Below are 27,662 nucleotides of genomic sequence, written 5' to 3'. Positions count from 1 at the left end.
TTCAGCTTACTGCAATTATAACTTTAAATTGTGGCTTCCCGTTCCCACCATCTTTCTCCTGCCACTATACCTCCTTGTGCTGTAAGGCCAATGACACCTCCTTTTTCCATCTCTATCTACTGAATACATCTCTTGCTGCACTAATATATTCTATTTCCATTACATCCCCTTGCACCAGGTCCACCTTTCCATATGTGATGGGCTGGAGGCTACTGAAATGGTGCACAGTGTGGAGTTAATGTGGGGTAAGTACAGTGACTATGGAATATGACCGTCCTCCATGATCTGTGATATGCAGGGACTTTAGTGGAGGAGACTACACTTGGGTTACAGAGCAGGGTGCGTGAGCACGTGCGGTCATTGGCGCGGCCAGGACGGTGACTGATCCCCGGGAGCTGAAGACGCTACCACGACACTTTAAGGCTATGCACGACTGTGATCCCAAGACACTGCAGATACGTGGTATAGAAGTGGTGCGTCTCGGTTCTCGGGGTGGTAACATCAAACAGCGTCTTGCCCAAAGGGAGGCGAGATGGATAGTGAATCTGGACACCGTTAGCCCACGTGTACTAAATGAGGCTCTAAGTTTTGCTGCGTTTCTATAATTTAAAAAGATTTTAGGCTCTACTCTCCTGCTCTCTCTGTTATGTAATCCCATGTGATTTATTTTATCATGTTTTTACCTTATAGTCCTTTATGGCTTGTTTTTATTTTTTTTTATTTTTTCCACTCTTATTTTAGTGATGATGTGCTGTATACCTCTATGTTGAACCTTTCTGTGGTCGTGTTTGTTTCGACATCTCATCCTCAGCCCCTGTGATGGAAATTCTCTGCTTAGAATGTGTTAATATTTATGTGATATGGAGCAGTGTGATTTAAAAGTGGAATTGTGAAATGTGGTATTATTGTGAGAGGTACATGAATTGTCATTATATGCTGCGCTATTTATGACTTGTTAAAAAAAGTTTGGATGTTGACCTCAATGTTTAAAAATGCCAATCCCACTCTTTTCTGCCTACCTCATTACCATCACGTTGACTAACGCTGTGCGCATGCGCGCCGTCGGTTTCCCTCGTGCGCGCGCCCCGTTGTTTGCTGTCTCCTGCTCTGTGCGTGGTGCGCACGCGCAGGGGGCTTGACGGCTTGGTCGCGCGCGCATGACAGGATACCTACAGCGCATGCGCCGCCGTGCGGAAGTCACTGTAGCTTGGCTGGTCATGTGGTGCGTCACATGACCACAGAATCTACATATTTAAGGTCCTTGCACATGGTGCTACTTCAGCCTCTTGAGAAAGTCACATCGTGTCAGGCGAAACGCGCGTTGTGGTGGTTCTTCCATGGGTTAAATGCATTCAGCACTTTAGCATTGTGTCCCATCCTTTGGTAAGGCTTCTTTTATAATTATTGGGCTGTGGGTGTTATATGTGATTATGGACGGTTCTCAGTCCTGTGTATAATCAATGACTGCTCGTTTCCAGACCATTCTCTTTCATTTGGAATTCACCTTACCTTAGGAGTCCCCACCACCCAAATTTATATAATATGGTGTGGGTGGGGGCTCATAAGCCGTTCTGTGCTGCTATCCCTTGACCCCGTGTATCCCTATTTTTAAATGCTGTGATTTGATTATGTAGTCTTTGATGTAATTAATAAAGATTGTTTTTCTAACTAAATTACTCCATGTTTTCTCTGTGTTTTAAACTTGGGTTACAAAGCAGTAGCTGATGATGTTCTCCCTATCCCATGTACAACATGTAATTGATGATGTGGTGCATATTGGGGCAGTGACATTAGTCTTGGAAAGCCATATGACAGATGGCCATAACATCACTATGACATTGATGGGAAAGAATCAGCAGCGAGATCACATGATCCAAATCCCCGCAAAAAAAAAACGGATTAACTCTTCATACCTTGTCTTTTGTAACATTCACCACAGCAGTCCAAAATTAAAATAATAGTCTCAGGAGAGAGAACAGAATATAAAGAAGACACAGACACAATGAATAGAGTTTATGCATTTTTATTATTATGTATTATCAAATTTAGTTTAATTTAATCATCCAGTGCCATTAATAGGATTTACTGCATAAAAAGGATGTAAACCAGAGGAAGGCAAAACAACCCCATGAGTGGGGAAAAATTCCTTCCTGACCCCAAGTACTGGCGATCGGCTAATCCCTGGTTCACTGCAGTGTTACCTCTGGATGGGGCCCTGCCATAACTTTTATACATATAGAATACTTATATTTCTCTCTTTATATCTAGACTATTTAAAGCTTATGTCTAACTAAGGGGGCACTTACACTGGTCGATTATCAGGAATGGGCGTTCTTAGGAACCGTCATTTTCCGATAATTGTGCAGTGTAAACAGGCAGGCGATCACCCAACCAACAAATAAAAGGTTGGCAGCTTAATAATTATGTGCTCGTTCTGCCCCATGTGTGTATGTGGTCTGCAGCCGCACTGTAGGGCCGTACCCTCAGACTGATGTCAATCTGATTAGGTAGAAATTGTAAACATATCTGTATGTGTTAAGGCACTATTTTTGTTATCCCATCCATATGCTCTAATTATGTGTCTGTATTTGGAAAGATGCAGGGAGAAGCCATATACAGTTGCTAAGAACCTGTGACTACACATTGATATGTACATGCATATATACACAAGCACAAACTAACTCATATTCACACATATATACATACTCACAACAATACACCGTAAGTTACTACGATCAAAACACATATACTGAATGTACATATATTTACACTCACATAAATGCACATTTATACACTATGACACGCAGTTACACATACATTCACACACATATGCACGCTGTGACACATACATGTATATACATACATCTGCAGATACACATGGCGACACTCGCAAACATACATTCACTTACATATACACGCTGAAATACATACATACTTAAATTCATACAAACATATACATTTAATCACACACACAAAATACATACATGTGGACTATGTAGCACATAACGACTCATTTACACACATTAACATAGATTGATACAAATGGACACACATGTTTCATATTCATGTAGATACATATATATACACACACATATATATATATATATATATACAGACAGTGCTGAGCATAAATGAGTACATCCCCTTTGAAAAGTAAGATTTAAGCAATCGCTGAAAACAAGAACAATCTCCAATTTTTACAAGACTGAGTTTCATAGAACATTTTATTAATCATAACATGAAAGTAAGATTAATAATATAACTTTCATTACTAAATCTTCAGTTTTCATTCAAATTAGTTCATGCAAAAATGAATACACCCCACATCAAAAACTACTACATTTAGTATTTTGTATGACCTCCATAATTTTTAAGAACAACACCAAGTCTTCTAGGCATGAAATGAACAAGGTGGTGACATATTGCAACATCTTTTTTTCTTCCATTCTTCAAAAATGACCCCTTTTAGAGCCTGGATGCCAAATGGAGAATGATGTTCAACTTGTCTCTTCAGAATTCCCCATAGGTGTTTGATTGGGTTCAGATCAGGAGACACACTTTGCCACTGAATCACATTCACCCTGTTTTTCTTCAAAATTGCAAAAGATGTGTGTTTTGGATCATTGTCATATTGGAAAAGAGCACATCTACAAGGGCACAGAGTGCCGGTAGCATCTTCTCTATCAATAGAGAGCAGTACATATATAGTGTATAGTAGCAGTACATCTGTGAATTTACAATGCCCTCCACAAACAGTAATTCCCCTACATCAGCAGCATTCATGTAGCTCCACATAAGGACACTGCCGTCACCATGTTTCACTGTAGGCTCCATGCATTTTTCTAAATTCATTTTTTAAAATGCGTGGTACCTACCGTGAAACATAGTGGTGGCAGTGCCCTTATGTGTGGTTACAAGAGTGATGCTGGGGTCGGGGAGCTACATTTCATTGAAGGTATCATAAATTTACAGATGTACTGCTTTATATTGATTGTAGCATCTTCTATATCACCCCACACTTTTCCAACATGATAATGATCCAGAACACACATCAAAGGTCATTGTTGCATTTCTGTAGAGAACAGGGTGAATGTGATTCAGTGGCCAATTATGTCTCCTGATCTGAACCCAACCAAAGATCTAAGGGGAATTCTGAAGGGACAAGTTGAGCATCACTCTCCAACCAGCATCCAGGCACTAAAAGAGGTCGTTGTTGAATAAAAAAATAGCGATTTTGGAATATGTCGTCATCTTGTTTATTCCATGCTTAGAAGCATTGGTGTGATTCTTAAAAAACATGAAGGCCATACAAAATACTAGATGTAGTAGATTTTGATGTGGGATGTATTCATTTTTGCATAAACTATTGAATAAAACTGAACATTTTGCAATGAAAGTTATATTATTAACCTCACTTTCATGCTATGGGTTAAAGAAATGTTCGATAAAACTCAGTCTTGTCAAAAAAATGCAAATCGTTTTTGTATTCAGTGAGACATAGATTTGAATCAAACTGATCAAAGGTCGATGTACTCATTAATGACGATCACTGTGTGTGTGTGTATATATATATATATATATATACTGTACATACACACACATATATATTTATATACATATGCATATTTATATATATCTCCATATATATGTGTGTATTTATGTGAATGTAAAACATACATGTCTGTTTTTATCAATGCGTGCTAATGTGTGTAAATGAGTCATTAAATGTGTGTGTCTATGTGCTACAAAGTCTGAATGTATGTATTTTGAAGGTGTGATAGCCACATATAGCACACATGCATTTTATATATATATATTTACATATTTGCACATACACAAAGACACAGTTGGAAACATCGTGCACATGTGCACACACAGACACACACGCACCTTTTTTGGTGGATTACTTTTATGAACATAGGAAGTGGGTACAGCAGGAACGTACCGGTCCAGCCAGAAGTGATATCTTTTATCTATCTATTTTTGCATTTTTTTTTGTCTATGTCTATCAGTTACCTATATTACACAAATCCATCTCCTATTTAGTTTAGATCTACCCTACCCCTTCTTACCTATATTTATCATTTTATACTTATACTTATCCTTTCTTATCTATATTTACTTACACTTATCCTTTCTGACCTATACCTATCATTTTTTCTTACCTATATTTACCTATACTTATACTTTCTTATCTATACTTACCTATGCTTGTTCTATTTTAATTGAATGTTAATATACTTTGTTTTTAACTATACTTATATTTTTTTATTGAATTTTAAAGATACTTCTCCTTTCTTACCTATTCTTATCTTTTTTACCTATACTTCGCTATACTTATTCTTTCATACATATACTTATAATTTTTTTACTTCTAGTTATCCTTTTTTACCTACATTTATCTATACTTATCATTTTTTACCTATATTTACCTATACCTATACTGTCTAATCTAAACTTATACTTTATTACCTATACTTATCCATTTTACCTATATTTATTCTTTCCTACCTATACTTATTTTTTTTACTTATATTTTTTTCCAATATTTATCCTCTCGTACCTACACTTACCATTACTTATCTATACGTATGCTTTCTTACTCATATTTACCTATACTTATACTTTCTTATCATTACTTATCCTTTCCTACCTACTTTTACCTATGCTTTTCACTTATAGTTACCCATGTGGAGGTCCCTGATGGTGGACATCCGATCTTCTGGTCTTCAATCTTCTGGAAGCTCAGGTATACAGCTTGCTCTGATATTATTGAGCTGGTGTCTTGTTGAGAGTTTTCTAGTTGACAAATGAAAACCCTCTGAACGTGGCCTGGCCCTCTGGTGTCATTGATAGCGCAGCCTCTGCCGCTTGGATCTTGTCAAGCTTATGAGCACGGAAACTGGGTTTAGGCTTAGTTGGCTATCGAAAAAGATGCAGGAAAAAGTCATGGTAAATTTGGTGACTAATCAAAACAGACTTGAAGTATTGAAAAAAAAATTGCTAAATATTAAAGGAACATTTTCAAATGTAAATATAATATCTTAGAGACAAAACTAGCACAACAAGCATTGAAGCTCAGGTTTAGTCACTTCAATGAGCTGCAGTGCCACTAATCATCTCTATGGCCAATCATACTTCTGTCTCATCATGCATTGGATGCAGAATTATTTGCAAGTAACATGCAATAGCTCAAGTATGAATAGAACTAAAACTTTTCAAATAAGTACAATCTGTATAGAAACAGCAGTAATATTAATAAAATATTAGTCTCACTAAACCTTCAAATACTTCTCATAGCCAATCATGAGAATTCTATTAAAATTCATTTTTATTAATAATTAATCAGTCAGCAGAAGGAAGCATGGCGTGCTCTAAAATTTCCTATTTTGCTATCAAAGCAACCTGGGCTTCCATAACACCTCAGCAGTGCCACTTTGATGCAGTAATTGATGCAAAAGGAGCCCCGACCAAGTATTGAGTGCATTTACTGAACATACATTTCAGTAGGCCAACTTTTCGGATTTTAAAAACCGTTTTCAAGCTGCTGTTATAAAGTATTTTAATTTACTGAGATAATGACTTCTGTGTTTTCATTGGCTGTAAACCATAATCATCAAAATTAACAGAAATAAACACTTGAAATAGATCACTCTGTTTGTAATGACTCTGTATAATATATGAGTTTCACTTTTTGTATTGAAGAACTGAAATGAAATAAATTACATTTTTGATGATATTCTAAATTTGTGAGAAGCACCTGTATCACTTCAACTCTGAACATTTTGACCTGTTAACAGACTCTTTCCGAATTCTCCAACAGTTCTGTTTTTTTACAAAATTGATTCATATTTTTTTATTTATTTTTCTTCTGGTCAAAATCAGCAGTGGAGATTACAAAAATGAGAATTATTATTAAAAAATGTAAAATAATCTTCTGCCTGAAAAATTATCAAAATGTTGTGAACTGGTACGTATAAAGAGCTCATTTATATTTTTTTTTAGCCAAGGGTCATCTTCTCTAGCTCCAGCCACAGATGCCTATGCAATGCTCTACCATATTAAATGGCTTGCACCTGACAGAATATATAACTAGCTAACTGCATATAGCCTGCAAAATAATCTGAAATAAGTACAATACGACAGACTAGACATTCACCGGTAATAAATTAAATTGTACAACCAGCCTGATTGTCTATAATATTAATGTAAAGATTAACGCCATCCAAATTATTTTCCAACCCTGACATTAAACATAAAGTATCACAGAGCCAAAAGCATAGAAGATTGTGGAAAACTATCTTATTCAGATCCATGTGACAATTCAGTACATTTACTTACTACAGGGATGTATGGTGGGGCCATCCTAAGGGCTTCCACTGAGACCCAATCAATTCGCTGGAAGAAGTGGTGTTCCCGGATGTTACTATTGACTCCTAATCTCTGGACAGGATCTTCCTGGAGGAGCTGTTCAATGATGTCTTTGGCACCGGAGGAAAAATATTCAAAGACTGAGGGATGGTAGCCACACCCGCTGGTAAGCATTTTGTTTAAGATGACACCAAACGAGTACCAGTCTACTCCGGCGTTATACTCCTTCATGTCCAGGATCTGCCATAGAGAAGCATTATTAGTAGTGCTACCTCTTGTATGTCACCGTACTTATATGTCACTCATATTGTTATGTGATTATATAGTAAATGACAGTAAGTCTTACTACATAATCGGGAGATAAAAGGGATCTTTCATAATTACGCTCCATAAATATAAATTAATATAGGATATTAAAAATCAGAATGAATGTAATATATATGATTGTGACGGCGCAAACAACGCTCAGCTCAGTGTGTTACCGGCTCAAACTTTAACCTCTTCACCCCCGGGCGAGTTTAATTTTTTTTTGTTTTCATTTTTTCCTCTCCTTCTTCCAAGAGCCATAACTTTTTTTACTTTTCCATCTACATAACCGTATGAGGGCTTACTTTTTGCACGACAAGTTGTACTTTTGAATGACACCATTCATTTTATCATATGATGCACTGGGTAAAACAATTCCAAGCGCTTTGAAATTGCAAAAAAAAGTGCAATTTCACTATTTTTTTTTATTTTCCAAGTTCATTATACGGTAAAACTGACCTGGCAATATGATTATCCTGGTCAGTATAATTACGCAGATACCAAACATGTATAGTTTTTTTTATTATTTAAGTGGTGAAATTTTTTTGAGAAACTTGTAAAAAGAAACCCCTTTGCTTCTATCGCCATTTTCTGAGACCTGTAACACTTTAAATTTTCAGCATATTGTGCTGTAATGGATTATTTTTTGCGTTCTGAGTGACTTTTTTATTGATAGCATTTTGGGTAGATACAATGTTTTGATCACCTCTTATTGCATTTTATTACAATATTGCTGCAGCCAAAACAATGTAATTCTGGCATGTTGATTTTTTTTCTCAGTACGCCATTTACTGATTAGATTAATTTATTTTATATTTTGATTGATTGGACTTTTATGAACACAGCGATACCAAAATATGTGTATTTTTTTTAATTGTTTTATTTTTAATGGGGAAAATGGGGGTGATTTGAACTAGTGTTTTTTTATTTTCCTCATATTTTTAAAAACATTTTTTTAACTTTTTACTGTATTTATTAGTCTTTTCAGGGGAATTGAATCTGTGACTGTCTGATGACTGATGCACTGCTATGTATAGCTAAAATCATAATCTCCTATGAATGGCAGCTAAACGCTGGCTTTCACAGGAGTACTGTCATGACAAGCACGGAGATCTTCAGCAGACCCCCGACTGTCATGGAAACCCATCAGCGCCCTGTGATCATGTCACAGGCACGCCGATGAGCATGTGGAAAAATGCACCCCCCTGCCGGCACATGTTAAATTCCCCTGTCAGAAATTGACAGCAAGATTTAACAGGGTAATGGCCGCAGGGGAAGCAGTGTTACACCCACAGCTGTTAAAGGCCCATGATGGCTCGGCGTGCGAGCTGACATCCAAGGCAGGGACACGACATATGACCGACATGTACGTCATAATTCATGAAGGGGTTAAGCAGCTTTCTGTGACATTATGGCTGTAGTGAGGTGGCGGCTGGCCTTGTCTAATATACTCAGAGAAGCTTAGTCCGATGTACTTGATACTTTTTATCTAATAGATGTAATAAATGGAGGAATAGGAGACTCTGCTCCTCCTATTTGGTGATTGTGGGGTACATAGCAGTGAAGAACCCAGAGTTCACACATTTTTCACCTTTTCTGGGGATTGGTGATATATTGAAAATCCTTTAAAGGTGTTTTTCAGGACTTTTATATTGATAACCAGAGCAGGTCATCAATATAAGATTGGTGGGGGCCAACGCCCGGCAGTCCCACTGATGAGCTGTTATCTCCTCTGCCAGTGGTTGGATATAACCAATAAACAGACATCACAGATCCATTCACTGGTTAGTGGCGGCTGCTGATACTACAGATTTGCGTCTGTTGAAATAAACACTGGCAGATCTGCAGATCTCGGCACAGACCACTAAACAGTACAATGTTCAATGTTCTGCTCTGTTTACATCAGGTTGCAGCCAGAGTTAAGAGCAGCTAATCAGTGTGATCGGACCCTCAATAGTTTTATATTGATTAACTGGTATAAATAAAGCTCATCAATGTGAAAGTGCCCCCGAAAAAAACTTTTAAATAAAAAAATTCTATTCTCACCTCAGGAGCAATGTAACCCATGGTCCCAGCGAAACTGGTGGCTGTCCGGTCTCCGTGCATGTTCTCAAGTGCAAGACCGAAATCCGTGATCTTAATGTGGCCCCTATCAGTCACCAGGATGTTCTGGGGCTTCAGGTCTCTGTAAGAAAAATAAAAGTAACCTAAGTATAATGTAAGTGTTCTTCCTATATCTGTGGTCAAATGACGACACGTGAATAAACATTTCCCCATACTGCTGTACTTTCCTCTGAGATAACTCCTTTTCTATATGCCCTGTACCACTGTAGGGATCACTGTGTTACATGTGACAGCCGCTCAGCTGCAGCTTCCTGACAGTGATGCAAGAGAGGACTGATGGAGAAATTCTTTTTTCCATCTTCTCCTCACCCGAAAAAATTGGATCACACTATGATAACACTGATCAAATTCTATTCCTGGTTTAATCAAAGTGTGATTTGCATAATCATCTGGATTCTCTTAGATGAGAGAATATACGCTGGTGTGACCCAGCCTCACACTGACTACATTACCTGTGGATGATGCCCTTAGAATGGAGGAACTGGATCCCACACACTAGTTCGGCGGCATAGAATCTGACAAAGAGAAAATGAATAAGTATCAGATCCCATAGAGAGTAAACTTGGGAATTCATATTAGTCAATAGGAGCATTATTCTATATTATTCCATCATAGGACCATTTTCTATCATTACACTAAGCATTTTCATTTCAGTTACTTTACCCAACAATCAGAATGAATCTGAGCTCCTGAAGAGACTGTGATAAATTATTTCCACATTCAGAAGTAGAGAGACTCTCAGGACCGACATGTCAGGAGTGGAAGTAACACTGTGACCTTCAGTATCTAACTGCTCTTTTATATACAACGTAGCTTAGAGGTTTTTTTAAAGGGGTTATCTGGTCTCAGAAGAAAAGTCTGCAGTCACTCTATGTGACTGCCAAATCATGACGCTGTAAAAAGCGCATACTGTCACTATTGTAGTCTCGGGAATACATGTATTATAATTACATACTTGCGAATATTTGCCGACTATTCTTATGAACATCTCTCAATTCTCTCCTATTGAAAGAAGCCGGGTGAGACTAGTCGGCACGTGACCACAAGTATGCAAATTGTACACGTGATCACAGGATCGCCCACCTGTACAGGGAATACAGGGAAATCGTGACTGTATCGTGACTGTATGCGCTTTGTCTTGTAGAGTGACTGCTGATTTTTCTTCTGAGACCGGACAACTCCTTGAACACATTACCTGGCACTGGTGATGTCAAGCGGCCCCTTCCTGCCTAGAAGTTGGTAAAAGTCCCCGCAGCTCATGTATTCCATACCAAGAAAAACATTCATCTGTAACATGAAACATTTACATTTATTTTACAGTAAGACAAATACACATTTCAGTACTTGAAGGGTTTTTCCATCCAAGAAAGTTAAAGCATATTGCTAAGAAGTCACTCAATAAAAAATTTGTTTTAACTTCTGTGACCCCTAAATTTCTAAACAATGATATATAATATATTAATAGATTTAGAAATTCTTGTTTCAGCTAATGTACATCAAAAGGGGACTGGAATGAAGTTTGCGTCATATTTGCAACTTTTAAAAGAATCACAATTGATGAATCACATGAAAAGATCTGGAATCACTAAACTCTGCCCACAAAATGGAAAAAAGCAGATGAGCTCATATAAAATAGACGTAAATAGAATAATGAATTGGGTGCAAACAAAAAAAGATGCAAAACACTCAAAACCAGACAAAAAAACATGCAAAGAAAATGATGAATCAAGACCATGATGTTATCTTTCTGTTTTTATAGGGTAGCTTTACAGTAGCTGTTTTCTGTGCAACCCACTTCCCAAAAAGTGGAATAAAAGATAGTTATCAAGTCTTGTGTACTCCCAAATAATACCAATGTAAAGTGCAGTCTTTGCAGAAAAAAAACGCTATGTTAATAATAACACCAAAAAAGTAATGAGTCTTGTAAAACAGCAACACAAAAAATGCTAAAGTAGCAAAACTAAAAATGATATAAATCTGGTTTTGCCATAATCATAAAGACCTCTGGAATAAAGTTAACTTATTATGTAAGTGCCATAAATCCTCCAAAGCAATAGTAAACTTGCTATTTTTTTTAAATTCAACCCAAAAAATGAATAAATGTTATCCAATATAATATATGTATTCTAAAATGGTGCAATTAAAAAAATACAGCACTTCATGCAAAATTTAATCTAGACCTTCAAACAGCTATAGTGACAGAAGAAAAGAAAAGTCACAGCTTTTACACTGCGGAGAAGAAGGAACTAAATGAAAATTGCTGCTCTCTTACAGCCTCTGCTGCTTCTTTATGGGGTTAAAGGGGTCATTCAGGTTAGGAAAAAGACTTGCTTTTCTTCCAAAGAAAAGTGTTGTTGCACATCAGCTGCGCCTGGTATTTCAGCTCAGCCTCAAGACTATGCAGAGCCATTTTGTCCTGAATATTAAGACCCTATATATCACCTCTTTATCCTCTATATCACCTCTGTACCCTCTATATAATAATCTTAATAATAATCTTTATTTTTATATAACGCCAACGTATCCCATAGCGCTTTACATGCATTATCATCGCTGTCCCCATTGGGGCTCACAATCTAAATTCCCTATCAGTATGTCTTTGGAGTGTGGGAGGAAACCGTAGAACCTGGAGGAAACCCACGCAAACACGGGGAGAACATATAAACTTCTTGCATATCACCTCTGTACCCTCTATATCACCTCTGTAGAGTTTGTCCATGGCAGAGGTATTGTCCATTGAGCAGTGAAGCTTGGTTGCATGCAGTGACATTTGTTTAAGAGTTTTCCACTCTTATGATGTAAGTATTAGGGTAGGTCATTAATATCAGATTGGTGGTGTCTGATCAGCTGCTACCATCTCCGCCAAACACCGCCGGATTTAAACAGTATAAGGAGAAAACAAGGTTTAGTGGTCGCTCCTGGTACTGCAGGACAGCTCCTATTCAGACGAATAAGTCACCAACATCAAAGAAGTGGCAAAACCTTTTAGCACTAAGTAGTCACAATTAGTGATGAGCGCGCATGCTCGTTACTCGAGATTTACGAGCATGCTCGGGTGTTTTCTGAGTATCTTCGACATGCTCGGGTGTTATGCTTTAGTCACTCCGTGTGCATGATTTGTGACTGTTTGACAGCTTTAAGACATGTGAGGAAGGCCTGTTTCTTACTGCACATAGAGTGACTCAAACATAACACTCGAGCACACTGAAGATATTCGGGGAGCACCTGAGCATGCTCGCCGAAAGGGTTAATAAAACATGCTGGCTCATCACTAGTCACAATTATACCTTGGTCTGGAATCCGAAGTCTGCGTGGACGAGGAAGGGGCTTCCAGATGCCAGCTGAAGAACTCGCCTCTCCACCATGACATCCAGCCAATCACCTCTGGCTAGCAGGGCGCTTTTGCTGATGATCTTAATAGCAAATTTTTGATGGGTTAAAGTATCTTCCGCCATCAGGACCTTTCCAAAGCCTCCAACGCCGAGCACATGGTGGAACAATAATCTCTCCTTGATGGAATGAGAAATTGTGCTGGATCTGGATGGCTGAACACCGCTGCATCCTATCAGGGGAGAAAAATGGCAAATATCACAATAAATCTAACATTTACAGGACATTATTCAGACTGAGGAAATCTTCTGTTCTAAGTAACGCTTGTACTTTATTTTATAAATTGTGTAAATGGATTTTATTAATAAGCAACCTAGTATTCATGTGATCAATCTTACATGGTTTTGTCTGTTAAAAAGGAGAAGACATAAAATGATGATATTTCCATTATACACTTGGATGTGGTTAGGTTCAACATTCTGAATATTTACAGGGCTTTTCCATAATGACACTTACTACTAGAGACAAATCGCATGGGTTTTACCAGGACATTTGATTTACAGTGAATTTATTCTTAGCAAATTCTATTTCCTTTATTAAGCTCTGGGGTACTGGGGGATGGAAAGACTCCTAAAGCATAGTAAAGGTAAGATGTCGAAAAAAAAGACCCAAAAACCTCCTACTCACCTCACTTCTCACCTTTTCTGCTCTCTGTCCCCCACAAGGTCTTTGGTCCTGCTCCTTACTGCCATCGTGCACTGATGGAACCCGGTCATCTTCACACTAGGCCAGGACTTACGGCTGTGACTAGGCCTGGGATGTCCCTGCACATGCAAAGGAATATCCCGAGACTACTCGCAGCTGGAAGTCCTGGTCTAGAGTCAAGAAACAAGTCATAATGTTACAACATGCACCACGACCTTACGACAAACTCTTTAGACCAGGACTTCCAGACACATGGACATCCAGGGTCTACTCCCAGCCTAGCGTGAAGAAGCCTGCGGTTTCAGTGCACGGTGATTGTAAGTAGAGGTGTTGAGGACCGTAGGGGGGACAACGAGCAGCAGAGACATTCCTCTTTAACCTTTTGTTGTACCTGTACAGTTCAACAAGATGGTGGCGACCATTTAGCTAAATTCCTTTGGAGCAAACTACAAAAAATATAGAAAAGAATACTGATTTTTGTAAAATTCATCTTCACTTGAATAAATTCACCCAACTCTTTCTTATCACCTATCGTATTCTGAGACCCTCATGATCACTAGAACAGGACACCTGCAGTTGACCAGTGATAAGGGGATTTGATAGGGTGATGGTGAAACATGCACATTGCTATTTTCAACTCAATATTTATGGACTGACGGAAACAGCAAAGTGCTACAGTATTCTGCTGTCAACTCTAGATGACAGACCTGAAAAGATGTTTAAACTTGTTGTACCTCTCTGTAGGGCTTTAGCAGCAGTTTATTGTTAATCTGGTGCACAGTGCAAACCACAAATGCTTTCTGAGAGTTCCCTAACACTAGCCATCTGAATGGGTATCTGGATGGGCATGTGGAAGGATGCTACAACTGTCACTCCAGAGCAGAGTTGTAGTAAAGCGCTTACTGCAGAATGCCAAGAGCATTTCGCACTCACTTGCCAGAAATCGGCAGCAACATTCACCTGATTAGAGCTACATTTTCTCAGTCACGATGATGCTAAAAATTAAAATTTGCAGACAAACCTGCTGGCAGACTCCTTTTTAGAAAATGACTACAGCAGTTTTTTTTCCATATATAAAGATTACTTGCCATCAATAGTCCAACTGTTTAACCAGTTTACTACCAGCTCAAAAAATCTGGACGAACACCATTATGATATTAAAAAATATATATAATTTTTATTGATACATGATAAAAAACTGAAAACATGGGATAATAAATAGAAGAGACCTCAGGGATAACAATGAATTTCCGAGAGTAATAGTGGGGTATAACATATGTCTGACTACATGAATTTCCTTAAAGCATATATAATATTACACAAATGACATAATAATGGCAGTTCAATGATATAATGTATAAATCAATGGTAAAATACCAAATAAGTATATCATCAAAAGAAGTGCTAAAGATATAGGTGACAGATAGAAATAAATATAAATATAAACATGCTGACAAAGGAAATAAATAAATGAATAAATACCATGTAGTCAGGGCCCCAACACCTCCAACGCAGTTTCGCCGGACGGCTTTTTCAAGGAGTATGGGGAAGGTAGTACTAGGAATGTTTATATATATATATCTCATCGTCCAATCAATAAATTTGCTCATCAAAGCGTAAATCAAACAACAGCATTCATTGGCCCACATTCAAACATACACTCCATAAACCCCTGTGTCATTGGTGGTGAATTAAACTCAGCACACCCACATGTGATAAAGACGTGCGTTCCAGCGTGGGCCGCATGCCACTAGTGCGCCTCCCAGAAAACAGGAAGTGGCGCTACCTGCGGCGCGCAGTCTAAGCTGGAACACAACCAAATGAGATGATGTAAAACCAGTTCCGAGCTCATACACTCGGGACCGAAAGTGACGTGTATAGGAGGCGTGGCTTTAAAAGGATGCGGTATGCGTGCCAGACCTGGAACGCACATACAAATTGCATAACGTTACGATCATGGACACATGCATCTCACTCATGGAACGCAAGCTCCGAACCTGCCAATGGGTGAGTCAGGACCCAGGGAACCACAGAGAGGAGAGCACCGCTCACAATGGAAGGTGCATATCATAATAAGAAACCAGGTATGATTAATGGGAAAAATAAGAATAAACAAGTACGGAATAAAATGTGTACTAAATAAACACACAAACACACATATACAGTACAGACCAAAAGTTTGGACACAACTTCTAATTTAAAGATTTTTCTGTATTTTCATGCCTATGAAAATTGTACATTCACACTGAAGGCATCAAAACTATGAATTAACACATGTGGAATTATATAGTTAACAAAAAAGTGTGAAACAACGGAAAATATTTCTTATATTCTAGGTTCTTCAAAGTAGCCACCTTTTGCTTTGATGACTGCTTTGCACACTCTTGGCATTCTCTTGATGAGCTTCAAGAGGTAGTCACCGGAAATGGTCTTCCAGCAATCTTGAAGGAGTTCCCAGAGATGCTTAGCACTTGTTGGCCCTTTTGCCTTCACTCTGTGGTCCAGCTCACCCCAAACCATCTCGATTGGGTTCAGGTCTGGTGACTGTGGAGGCCAGGTCATCTGGCGTAGCACCCCATCACTCTCCTTCTTAGTCAAATAGCCCTTACACAGCCTGGAGGTGTGTTTGGGGTCATTGTCCTGTTGAAAAATAAATGATGGTCCAACTAAACGCAAACCAGATGGAATAGCATGACGCTGCAAGATGCTGTGGTAGCCATGCTGGTTCAGTATGCCTTCAATTTTGAATAAATCCTCAACAGTATCACCAGCAAAGCACCCCCACACCATCACACCTCCTCCTCCATGCTTCACGGTGGGAACCAGGCATGTACAGTCCATCCGTTCATCTTTTCTGCATTGCACAAAGACTCGGTGGTTGGAACCAAAGATCTCAAATTTGGACTCATCAGACCAAAGCACAGATTTCCACTTGTCTAATGTCCATTCCTTGTGTTCTTTAGCCCAAACAAGTCTCTTCTGCTTGTTGCCTGTCCTTAGCAGTGGTTTCTTAGCAGCTATTTTACCATGAAGGCCTGCTGCACAAAGTCTCCTCTTAACAGTTGTTGAAGAGATGTGTCTGCTGCTGTAACTCTGTGTGACATTGACCTGGTCTCTAATCTGAGCTGCTGTTAACCTGCGATTTCTGAGGCTGGTGACTCGGATAAACTTATCCTCAGAAGCAGAGGTGACTCTTGGTCTTCCTTTCCTGGGGCAGTCCTCATGTGAGCTAGTTTCTTTGTAGCGCTTGATAGTTTTTGCAACTGCACTTGGGGACACTTTCAAAGTTTTCCCACTGACTGACCTTCATTTCTTAAAGTAATGATGGCCACTCGTTTTTCTTTACTTAGCTGCTTTTTTCTTGCCATAATACAAATTCTAACAGTCTATTCAGTAGGACTATCAGCTGTGTATCCACCAGACTTCGGCACAACACAACTGATGGTCCCAACCCCATTCATAAGGCAAGAAATCCCACTTATTAAACCTGACAGGGCACACCTGTGAAGTGAAAACCATTTCCGGTGACTACCTCTTGAAGCTCATCAAGAGAATGCCAAGAGTGTGCAAAGCAGTCATCAAAGCAAAAGGTGGCTACTTTGAAGAACCTAGAATATAAGACATATTTTCAGTTGTTTCACACTTTTTTGTTAAGTATATAATTCCACATGTGTTAATTCATAGTTTTGATGCCTTCAGTGTGAATGTACAATTTTCATAGTCATGAAAATACAGAAAAATCTTTAAATGAGAAGGTGTGTCCAAACTTTTGGTCTGTACTGTACTGTATATATAACTATGTGTAAAAATTAATATATATCATGAAGAAATATATATATATATATGAATCTTGATACAAAGTGAATAAATAAATAGCAATAATTAATAAGACAGTGACAAACATTGAAAGGAGTGAAAAAATAACTTTTATATGTATATATATATATATAAAAAAAATATATATATATATATATATATATATATATATATAAAATAAAGGTGTGGGACATTCCAAGGTACCATTGGAATACCCCAAACCATGTGAGACCAAAAAAGAAGATGCATGGAATAAAACCATGCAATAAAGTGCAAAGTGCAAAACCAAACTGGATGATGCTATATAAAAAGAAACCAATATAAAAATAGTAGTCATTAAATACACCATATATATATATACACATAAATATATTGTGTGTCACACAATAAAGGCGATAAAAGTTGATTGATGATGAGAATAAATGTTTATTGTCTGATTGGAAGCCATAAATTAGAGACTAAAATGAGGGAAACATAAGAGAAAAAATTAAAAACAAATAAATAAATATATATATGCCTACCCATATGTACATCCACATACATATATACGTATACACATGTGCACACACATATACAACCTAAATCACATTAAAAAAAAAAGTACTTAACGAGATTTGTTCATTTAGACCATGGGAAGCTAACATGTTCAATCTAAAAATCCATTTGGCTTCAATCTGGGCCAAGTGTTTCTTAATATTTTCTCCCCTAGAGTTAAGAGTAACATGATCTATGCCCCTCACACGTTAAAGTGAAGCGTTGCTTTGATGGTACAACCTAAAGTGCTTGGGCAAAGTTTTAAGTGTCTCTCAGTTACAGTTTAAGCTGCCCTAATGTCAAGTACGTGTTCTCTGACTCTCCGTCTAAATTCACGTGATGTTAGACCGAAGTATTTCAGTTTACAATGGCAAACTGCACAATAGATAACTGCTGTTGTGGTACATGTGATGGAACACAGAATTTTAAACACCCTCTCATTTTTAGCATCAGAAAAAGTAGTACATCTTTCTACGTTGGGACAGGCCACACAAGTCCCACATGGGCGGCAACCCCAAGTGGGACCTCTTGAACCAAACAAATATTCCGATTTCTTTTTCTGATAATGACTATGGACCAAGATATCACGGCAGTTTCTTGAACGTCTATACGTGATAGATGGTTTGGGAGGTACAGCATTTATCTATTGTGCAGTTTGCCACTGTAGCCTCAAATACATCGGTCTAACATCACGTGAATTTAGACCAGGGGTCCTCAAACTTTTTAAACTGGGGGCCAGTTCACGGTCCCTCAGACCATTGGAGGGCCGGAATATAGTTTTTAAAAAAAACTATGAACAAATTCCTATGCACACTGCACATATCTTATTTTGAAGTAAAAAAAACAATACAGGAACAAATACAATATTTAAAATGAAGAACAAGTAAAGTTAAATCAACCGGTATTTCAATAGGTAGGTAACTGTACCCAAAAGGCAGCATAGGTCCCCAATAGGCAGGTAAATGTACCCAATAGGCAGCATAGGTCCCCAATAGGCAGGTAAATATCCCCAATAGGCAGGTAAATGTCCCCAATAGGCAGGTAAATATCCCCAATAGGCAGCATAGGTCCCCAATAGGCAGCATAGGTCCCCAATAGGCAGCATAGGTCCTCAATGGGCAGGTAAATGTTCCCAATAGGCAGGCTGTTTCCCCCTTATAATGCCATATGCAGGCTGTCCCCCCCCCCTTATAATGCCCCATGCAGGCTGTTCCCCCCCTTATAATGCCCCATGCTGGATGCCACCCCCCATATAATGCCCCATGCAGGATGTCCCTTTCTCACACCATATAATGCCCCATGCAAGATATCACTCCCCTGTCTTTATAATGCCCCATGCAGGATGTCCCTTTCCCCCCCATATAATGCCCCATGCAGGATGTCACCCCCCATATCATGCCCCATGCAGGATGTCACCCCCCATATAATGCCCCATGCAGGATGTCACCCCCCCATATAATGTTCCATGCAGGATATCACTCCCCTGTCTTTAAAATGCCCCATGCAGCATGTCACCCCCCATATAATGCCCCATGCAGCATGTCACCCCCCCATATAATGCCCCATGCAGCATGTCACCCCCCCATATAATGCCACATGCAGCATGTCACCCCCCCATATAATGCCCCATGCAGCATGTCACCCCCCCATATAATGCCCCATGCATGTCACTCCCCCATATAATGCCCCATGCAGCATGTCACCCCCCCATATAATGCCCCATGCAGCATGTCACCCCCCCATATAATGCCACATGCAGCATGTCACCCCCCCATATAATGCCACATGCAGCATGTCACCCCCCATATAATGCCACATGCAGCATGTCACCCCCCCATATAATGCCCCATGCAGCATGTCACCCCCCCCCCATATCATGCCCCATGCAGGATGTCCCCCCCCCCATATAATGACCTATGCCTCCATACATTTAAAAAAAAAAAAAAATCCAATACTCACCTCACTTCTCACTTGCTGCCACTTCCGCTGCCGCTGCTCTACTCTCCGGTCCGGACTCCAGCGTCACGGCGGCGTTGTCCCGCTCTGCGCTGCCTGTGATGTCACTCGGGAGGGTGCGGTGTAAAGACGTCACCGCGCCCTCTGACCTGAGACATCACAGGAAGCGCAGAGCAGGAAGACAGCGGATCTGCGGAGGCACGGGGAGAGGTAAGTATCCGCCTGCCGGGGCCCTGAGCAAGCGGGGGGGGGAAGGGCGGGCAATGGCACCGCTCTCCTCTCCTCCGCCCATAGCCCGGCGGGCCGGATAAAAGTCCTCCGCAGGCCCGCGGGCCGTAGTTTGAGGACCCCTGATTTAGACGGAGAGTCAGACAACACGTACTTGACATTAGAGCAGCTTCAACTGTAACTGAGATAGAGACACTTAAAACCTTGTTCAAGCACTTTAGGTTGTACCATCAAAGCAACGCTTCACTTTTATGTGTGAGGGGCATAGATCATATTACCCTTAACTCTAGGGGAGGTAATATTAAGAAACACTTGGCCCAGATTGAATTCAAATGGATTTTAGATTGAACACGTTAGCTCCCCATGGTCTAAATGAACAAATCTCCTTCAGTTCTTTTCTTTAATGTGATTTAGGTTGTATATGTGTGCACATATGTATATACAGTTAAGTCCATATATATTTGGACAGAGACAAAATTTTTCTAATTTTGATTATAGACATTAACACAATGAATTTTAAAGAAAACAATTCAGATTAAAATTGGATGAAGGGTTTAGGAGTTTCAGCTCCTTAACATGTGCCACCCTGTTTTTAAAGGGACCAAAAGTAATTGGACAGATTAAATAATTGTAAATAAAATGTTCATTTCTAGTACTTGGTTGAAAACCCTTTGTTAGCAATGACTGCCTGAAGTCTTGAACTCATGGACATCACCAGACGCTGTGTTTCCTCTTTTTTGATGCTCTGCCAGGCCTTCACTGCGGTGGTTTTCAGTTGCTGTTTGTTTGTGGGCCTTTCTTTCTGAAGTTTAGTCTTTAACAAGAGAAATGCATGCTCAATTGGAGTCCGCGACCAATCAGCAGAGCGTTGTTTAAATTTGGCGCCAAGCTCGCTGATTGGTCACGTTTGGCGTCCGAGACCAATCAGCACAGCTGTGTTTAAATGTGGCGGCAAGATCGGTGATTGGTCGCGGTCTTTGTGCGGCACATTTAAATAGCGTCCGCGACCAATCAGCACAGTAGTGTTTAACTTTTGCGGCAAGATCAGTGATTGGTCGCGGGCCAAGACCGCGACCAATCACCGATTTGTGCGGCACATTTAAATAGCGGCCGCGACCAATTGGATGTCAGCGCCGCTCCCCGGTCCTCCCTTCACACCCTAGCCGCATGGATGTCAGCGGCGCTGCCTGTGCGGATACTTCCGCTGTGAGAACCCGGGACATGAGCGGGCGCTCGCAGCAGAAGTATCCCGACCCGCAGCGCCGCTCCCCGGTCCTCCCTTGACACCCTAGCCGCTGATGTCCCCACAGTATCCGCATGGTGTTACAAAGGTCCGGACATTTGTGTTAAAAATCGCTGATTGGTCGCCGGGGAGCGGCGCTGACATCCAATTGGTCGCGGCCGCTATTTAAATGTGCCGCACAAATCGGTGATTGGTCGCGGTCTTGGCCCACGACCAATCACTGATCTTGCCGCAAAAGTTAAACACTACTGTGCTGATTGGTAGCGGACGCTGCCCGCGACCAATCACCGATTTGGGCGCCAAATTTAAATATCGGCCGCGACCAATCACCGATCTTGGCTCCACATTTAAACACCGCTGTACTGATTGGTCGCGGACGCTATTTAAATGTGGCGCCAAAATCGGTGATTGGTCGAGTCCAGCGTCGGCGACCAATCAGCACAGCGGTGTTTAAATGTGGAGCCAAGATCGGTGATTGGTCGCGGCCGATATTTAAATTTGGCGCCCAAATCGGTGATTGGTCGAGGGCAGGGTCCGCGACCAATCAGCACAGTAGTGTTTAACTTTTGCGGTAAGATCAGTGATTGGTCGGGTCTGAAGACCGCGACCAATCATCGAATCGTCTTGGTGAGGACTGGGGAGCGGCGCTGCCTGTGCGGCTACTTCCGCAGCGAGAACCCGGGACATGAGTGGGCGCTCACAGCTGAAGTATCCCGACCCGCAGCGCCGCTCCCCGGTCCTCCCTTCCGCATGGAGGTCAGCGACGCCGGCGGTTCTTCCGCTGCTACCGGCCGGGAGATGATCGCCTCGCGCCGGTCATCTCCCGGCTGCATCTCCGTCCCGCAGATGGGTCCGGCGGTCGGGGTCCTTCTGCTGTTACCGGCCGGGAGATGAGCGCCTCATTACAGAGATGCACATCGCCATATTTACTTAATTGGTAGTTGGCTCTCAAGCCTATGCAGCTTGGAGTAGGACAACATGTATAAAAAGTATCAAAGTGATCAAAATACGCATTTGCCTAATAATTCTGCACGCGGTGTATATATGTGTGTTTATTTAGTACACATTTTATTCCGTACTTGTTTATTCTTATTTTTACCATTAATCATACCAGGTTTCTTATGATATGCACCCTCCATTGTGAGCGGTGCTCTCCTCTCTGTGGTTCCCTGGCCACTGACTCGCCCATTGGTAGGTTCGGAGCTTGCATTCCATGAGTGAGACGCATGCGTCCATGATGGTAGCGTTATGCCATTTGTATGTGCGTTCCACATCTGGCACGCATACCACATCCTTTTGAAGCCTCCTATACACGTCACTTCCGGTCCCGAGTGTATGCGCTCGGAACTGGTTTTACATCATCTCATATGGTTGTGTTCCAGCTTGGACTGCGCGCCGCAGGTAGCGCCACTTTCTGTTTCCTGGGAGGCGCACTAGTGGCGTGCGTCCCACGCTGGAACACACATCTTTATCACATGTGGGTGTGCTGAGTTTAATTCACCACCAATGACACAGGGGTTTATGGAGTGTATGTTTGAATGTGGGCCAATGAATGCTGTTGTTTGATTTACGCTTTGATGGGCAAATTTATTGATTGGACGATGAGATATATATAAACTTCCCTAGTGGTACCTTCCCCATACTCCTTGAAAAAGCCGTCCGGCGAAACGGCGTTGGAGGTGTTGGGCCCTGTCTACATGGTATTCATTCATTTATTAATTCCCTTTGTCAGCATGTTTATATTTATTTCTATCTGACACCTATATCTAGCACTTCTTTTGATGATATACTTATTTGGTATGTTACCATTGATTTATACATTATATCATTGAACTGCCATTATTATGTAATTTGTGTAATATTATATATGCTTTAAGGAAATTCATGTAGTCAGACATATGTTATACCCCACTATTACTCTGGGGAATTCATTGTTATCCCTGAGGTCTCTTCTATTTATTATCCCATGTTTTTAGTTTTTTATCAATAAAAATTATATTTTTTAATATCATAATGGTGTTCATTCATATTTTTTGAGTTGGCGCTGTTATTGGTGGTTTGAACACCTACCGTATTTTTCGGACCATAAGACGCACTTTTTTCCTCCAAAATTTTGGAGGAAAATGGGGGGTGCATCTTATAGTCCGAATGTTGGGGGGGTGTATATATATACGGGGTGTGGGGGGAGCGGTATCGGTGGAGGAGCGGGGCACAGGAGGCAGCAGCCGCCCGCTGCAATCTACACTGTCCCCGCTGCTAAAGAAAATGAATATTCACTGCTCCTTAATAGCGGTATACAGTGTAGCCGCGCTGCTGCTGCTGCCGGCTATCTCCTGTGCCCGCTGGTAAAGGGCATGAATATTCAACCTCTTTCCGCGCCCATTGGCGTGGGGAGAGGGTGAATAATCATGCCTTTTAATGAGCGGGCACAGGAGCTAGCCGGCAGCAGCCGCAGCGCGGCTCCGCTGTGTGCCGCTATTAAGCACCATGAAGTCACTGCTCCCCGCGCACACAGACCCGGCGTGGGAAGCAATGACTTCCGGCAGCTGATCTGTCCCTGTGAGCCGCGCATGGCAGTGACGTCATGCGCGGCTCACATGGAGAGCTCAGTGTAGGCAGTCAAGACGCAGCGCTGGAGGAGAGAGAAGAGAGGTGAGTATGAGTGTTTATTTTTACTGTGCAGCCTGATGGGGATTAGGGGACCATGCATACTAGGACAGGGATTAGAGGTGCCATGCATACCAGGACAGGGATGAGGGGTGCCATGCATACCAGGACAGGGATGAGGGGTGCCATGCATACCAGGACAGGGAGGAGGGGTGCCATGCATACCAGGACAGGGAGGAGGGGTGCCATGCATACCAGGACAGGGATGAGGGGTGCCATGCATACCAGGACAGGGATGAGGGGTGCCATGCATACCAGGACAGGGATGAGGGGTGCCATGCATACCAGGACAGGGAGGAGGGGTGCCATGCATACCAGGACAGGGATGAGGGGTGCCATGCATACCAGGACAGGGAGGAGGGGTGCCATGCATACCAGGACAGGGATGAGGGGTGCCATGAATACCAGGATTGGGGATGAGGGGTGCCATGCATACCAGGACAGGGATAATGGGTGCCATTCATACCAGGATTGGGGATGAGGAGTGCCATGCATACCAGGATAAGGATGAGGGAGCCATGCATACCAGGACAGGGATGAGGGGTGCCATGCATACCAGGACAGGGAGGAGGGGTGCCATGCATACCAGGACAGGGATGAGGGGTGCCATGCATACCAGGACAGGGATGAGGGGTGCCATGCATACCAGGACAGGGATGAGGGGTGCCATGCATACCAGGACAGGGATGAGGGGTGCCATGCATACCAGGACAGGGAGGAGGGGTGCCATGCATACCAGGACAGGGATGAGGGGTGCCATGCATACCAGGACAGGGAGGAGGGGTGCCATGCATACCAGGACAGGGATGAGGGGTGCCATGAATACCAGGATTGGGGATGAGGGGTGCCATGCATACCAGGACAGGGATGATGGGTGCCATTCATACCAGAATTGGGGATGAGGAGTGCCATGCATACCAGGATAAGGATGAGGGAGCCATGCATATCAGGATAGGTGTGAGGGGTGCCATGCATACCAGGATAAGGATGAGGGGTGCCATGCATACCAGGATGGAGGGATGCCGGGCATACCAGGATGGGGATGGGGACCACATATAAAAGGAAGGGGGGCAGCATATATACCAGGATGGGGGATATTGTCAGAATTGGGGGACATTACCCCTATACCAGTGTCAGCAGAAGACCCCCTCCCCCTTAAAAGTGCATCATGACCACATTTTTTGCTTAAATTTTTATTTTTTTATTTTCCTCCTCTAAAACCTAGGTGCGTCTTATGGTCCGGTGCGTCTTATAATCCGAAAAATACGGTAAATATTACTTTGGACTTTCTTTGTTGTTGTTGTTCAGTTTACTACCAGGCTCTTTCCCCCCATTCCTGACCATACACATTTTTCTTTTTTTATATCATACATGAGCTTTTAAGGTCTCTAAAAGATTGTTCTCGCTTAGATATTTAAAAGTTTTGCCTTTTTCTTGCGATACATGGGGCTTAATTTTCATGTCCTTTTTTTTTATTCCATTTTTCTTGTTGATAACGGGGAGGATGTACCGTATATACTCAAATATAAGCCGCGTTTTTCAGCACATTTTTTATGCTGAAAAAGCCCCCCTCGGCTTAAACTTGGGTATACTGTATACTTTATATATACTTAATTATGCAGTATATACCAGTGGGGGTTGCGGCAGCGGAGGTGCGGGGCACAGACAGTAGCCGCTGCTGCAGCTACCCTGTGTGCCCGCTGCTAAAGAAAATGAATATTCACTCTTCTCCACGCCCGCTATTCTCTGTGCCTGCTATTAGAGAGGCACAGAGGATCCCTCAGACGCTGCAGGAAGTGTGGCTGCGCTAGTAAGGAGAATGACTTTTCACTCCTCTCCATGCCCAAGTAATGATATATAAGAGATTTATTTATAGCATATACAGATATAACGTCTTAGCACTTGCACTTTACATTTTTTGAATCTCAGGCTATAATTATGTTTTTCAAAAAAACATTTTCTCAGCACTTTATTATCAGGGAATGGGTGCAATAGAATTGGATATTTGAGCACTCTAATACTGTTAATTATATTTATGGAGAAAATTTACCATAATAACATAGGTTCGTGATTGATATTGATTTTGAAAGTACCTGTACTTTAAAAATATTTTTTAATCGAGTGGAAATAAAAATTATTTATCTTAATGATTTTGTTTATATCTTCCTTTGAAACTGGACAGATTTAGCTCTAGTTTTTGTTGATATATTATTTCTAATTTGCCCTGTAACTGAGGCTGGTTTATTAGCCCCAGTTACAGGGGAATTTCAGCCTCCTGTCTACATGGCAGTGCTGACTTGATTTCATACATCCAAGCAGCTCCTGTTCCATCTAAACAGCTAGCGATCACACGTTTCCTGGATCTGGAGGAGGCAGCATGGTCAGCGCTTCCTAATCTGTATACACAAGTGCTGGTATAGCACTGTGTATACAGCTATGGTGATGGTAAGTATGGTAAAAAGTCATGTTTTACCTTCTGTCTAGGAAGTCTGGCTGTGTATGACAATATAGTTGCACCAAGAAATACAAAGAATAATGCATTTAGAAAATTGGAACTGCATTACTGCCATAGAAAATAGGTAAACACTATATTATATACATATGGACTATTGGATACAATGGAACTGCAAAATTGCTATAGGAAATTTACAGTAAAAATAAGGTAACTGACACCTGTACACACTAGTTTGGATGTGCTGCTCAATTTTATTGTTTGTAGCAAACTTCTATGACATTTACACTCCTACTCCCATCAGCCTTAGGCTATTTTAATTAGCTGGTTCCTTCCTGTCCCATAAATTGTAGGCTTTGTAGTCCAGGAGAGGTGTCCTATCAAGACAGGGACCCAACAATTAGGTATTCCTTTAGAGTGGCTGTTGGGCTCATATTGGCCATTTTATGCGCTATGTCACTTCTTTTTACTGTCATTTTTCTATAGCAATATTGCAGTTCCGTTTTTTCCAATATTCCATATATACATAATGTAACGTACCTATTTTCTATGGCAGTAAGGGCATGTGCACACAGTCAGGAGCTGCTGCGGGTTTGATGCTGCGTGTTATGTGGCGTCAAACCCACAGCGGCCAGCTGTTACAGCATAGTGGATGGGATTTGTAGAAATCCCATGTCCACTATGCGTCTCTGTGCACCTGTGGATCACCCGCGGACATGGATATGTGGCGCGTCTTTCCAGACCGCAGCATGTCAATTTCTCTTCGGAGTTGCTAGAGAAAAATTAGATCACTGCAATGTACTGAATGCAGTGAATCCTCATGGTTCAATGAACACATGCGGATTCACCTGCGTGCAGTGCTTTGGACACAGCATAAAGTATACTGCGTTCAAAGCTCTGCCTCTATGGATGGTGTGCACATACCCTAAA

This window comes from Phyllobates terribilis, unplaced genomic scaffold (assembly GCF_046119375.1).
Source record: "Phyllobates terribilis strain yellow unplaced genomic scaffold, ASM4611937v1 Scaffold_11__3_contigs__length_659146591, whole genome shotgun sequence".
NCBI lineage: Eukaryota > Metazoa > Chordata > Amphibia > Anura > Dendrobatidae > Phyllobates > Phyllobates terribilis.
Note: the sequence above shows the minus strand (reverse complement) of the source record.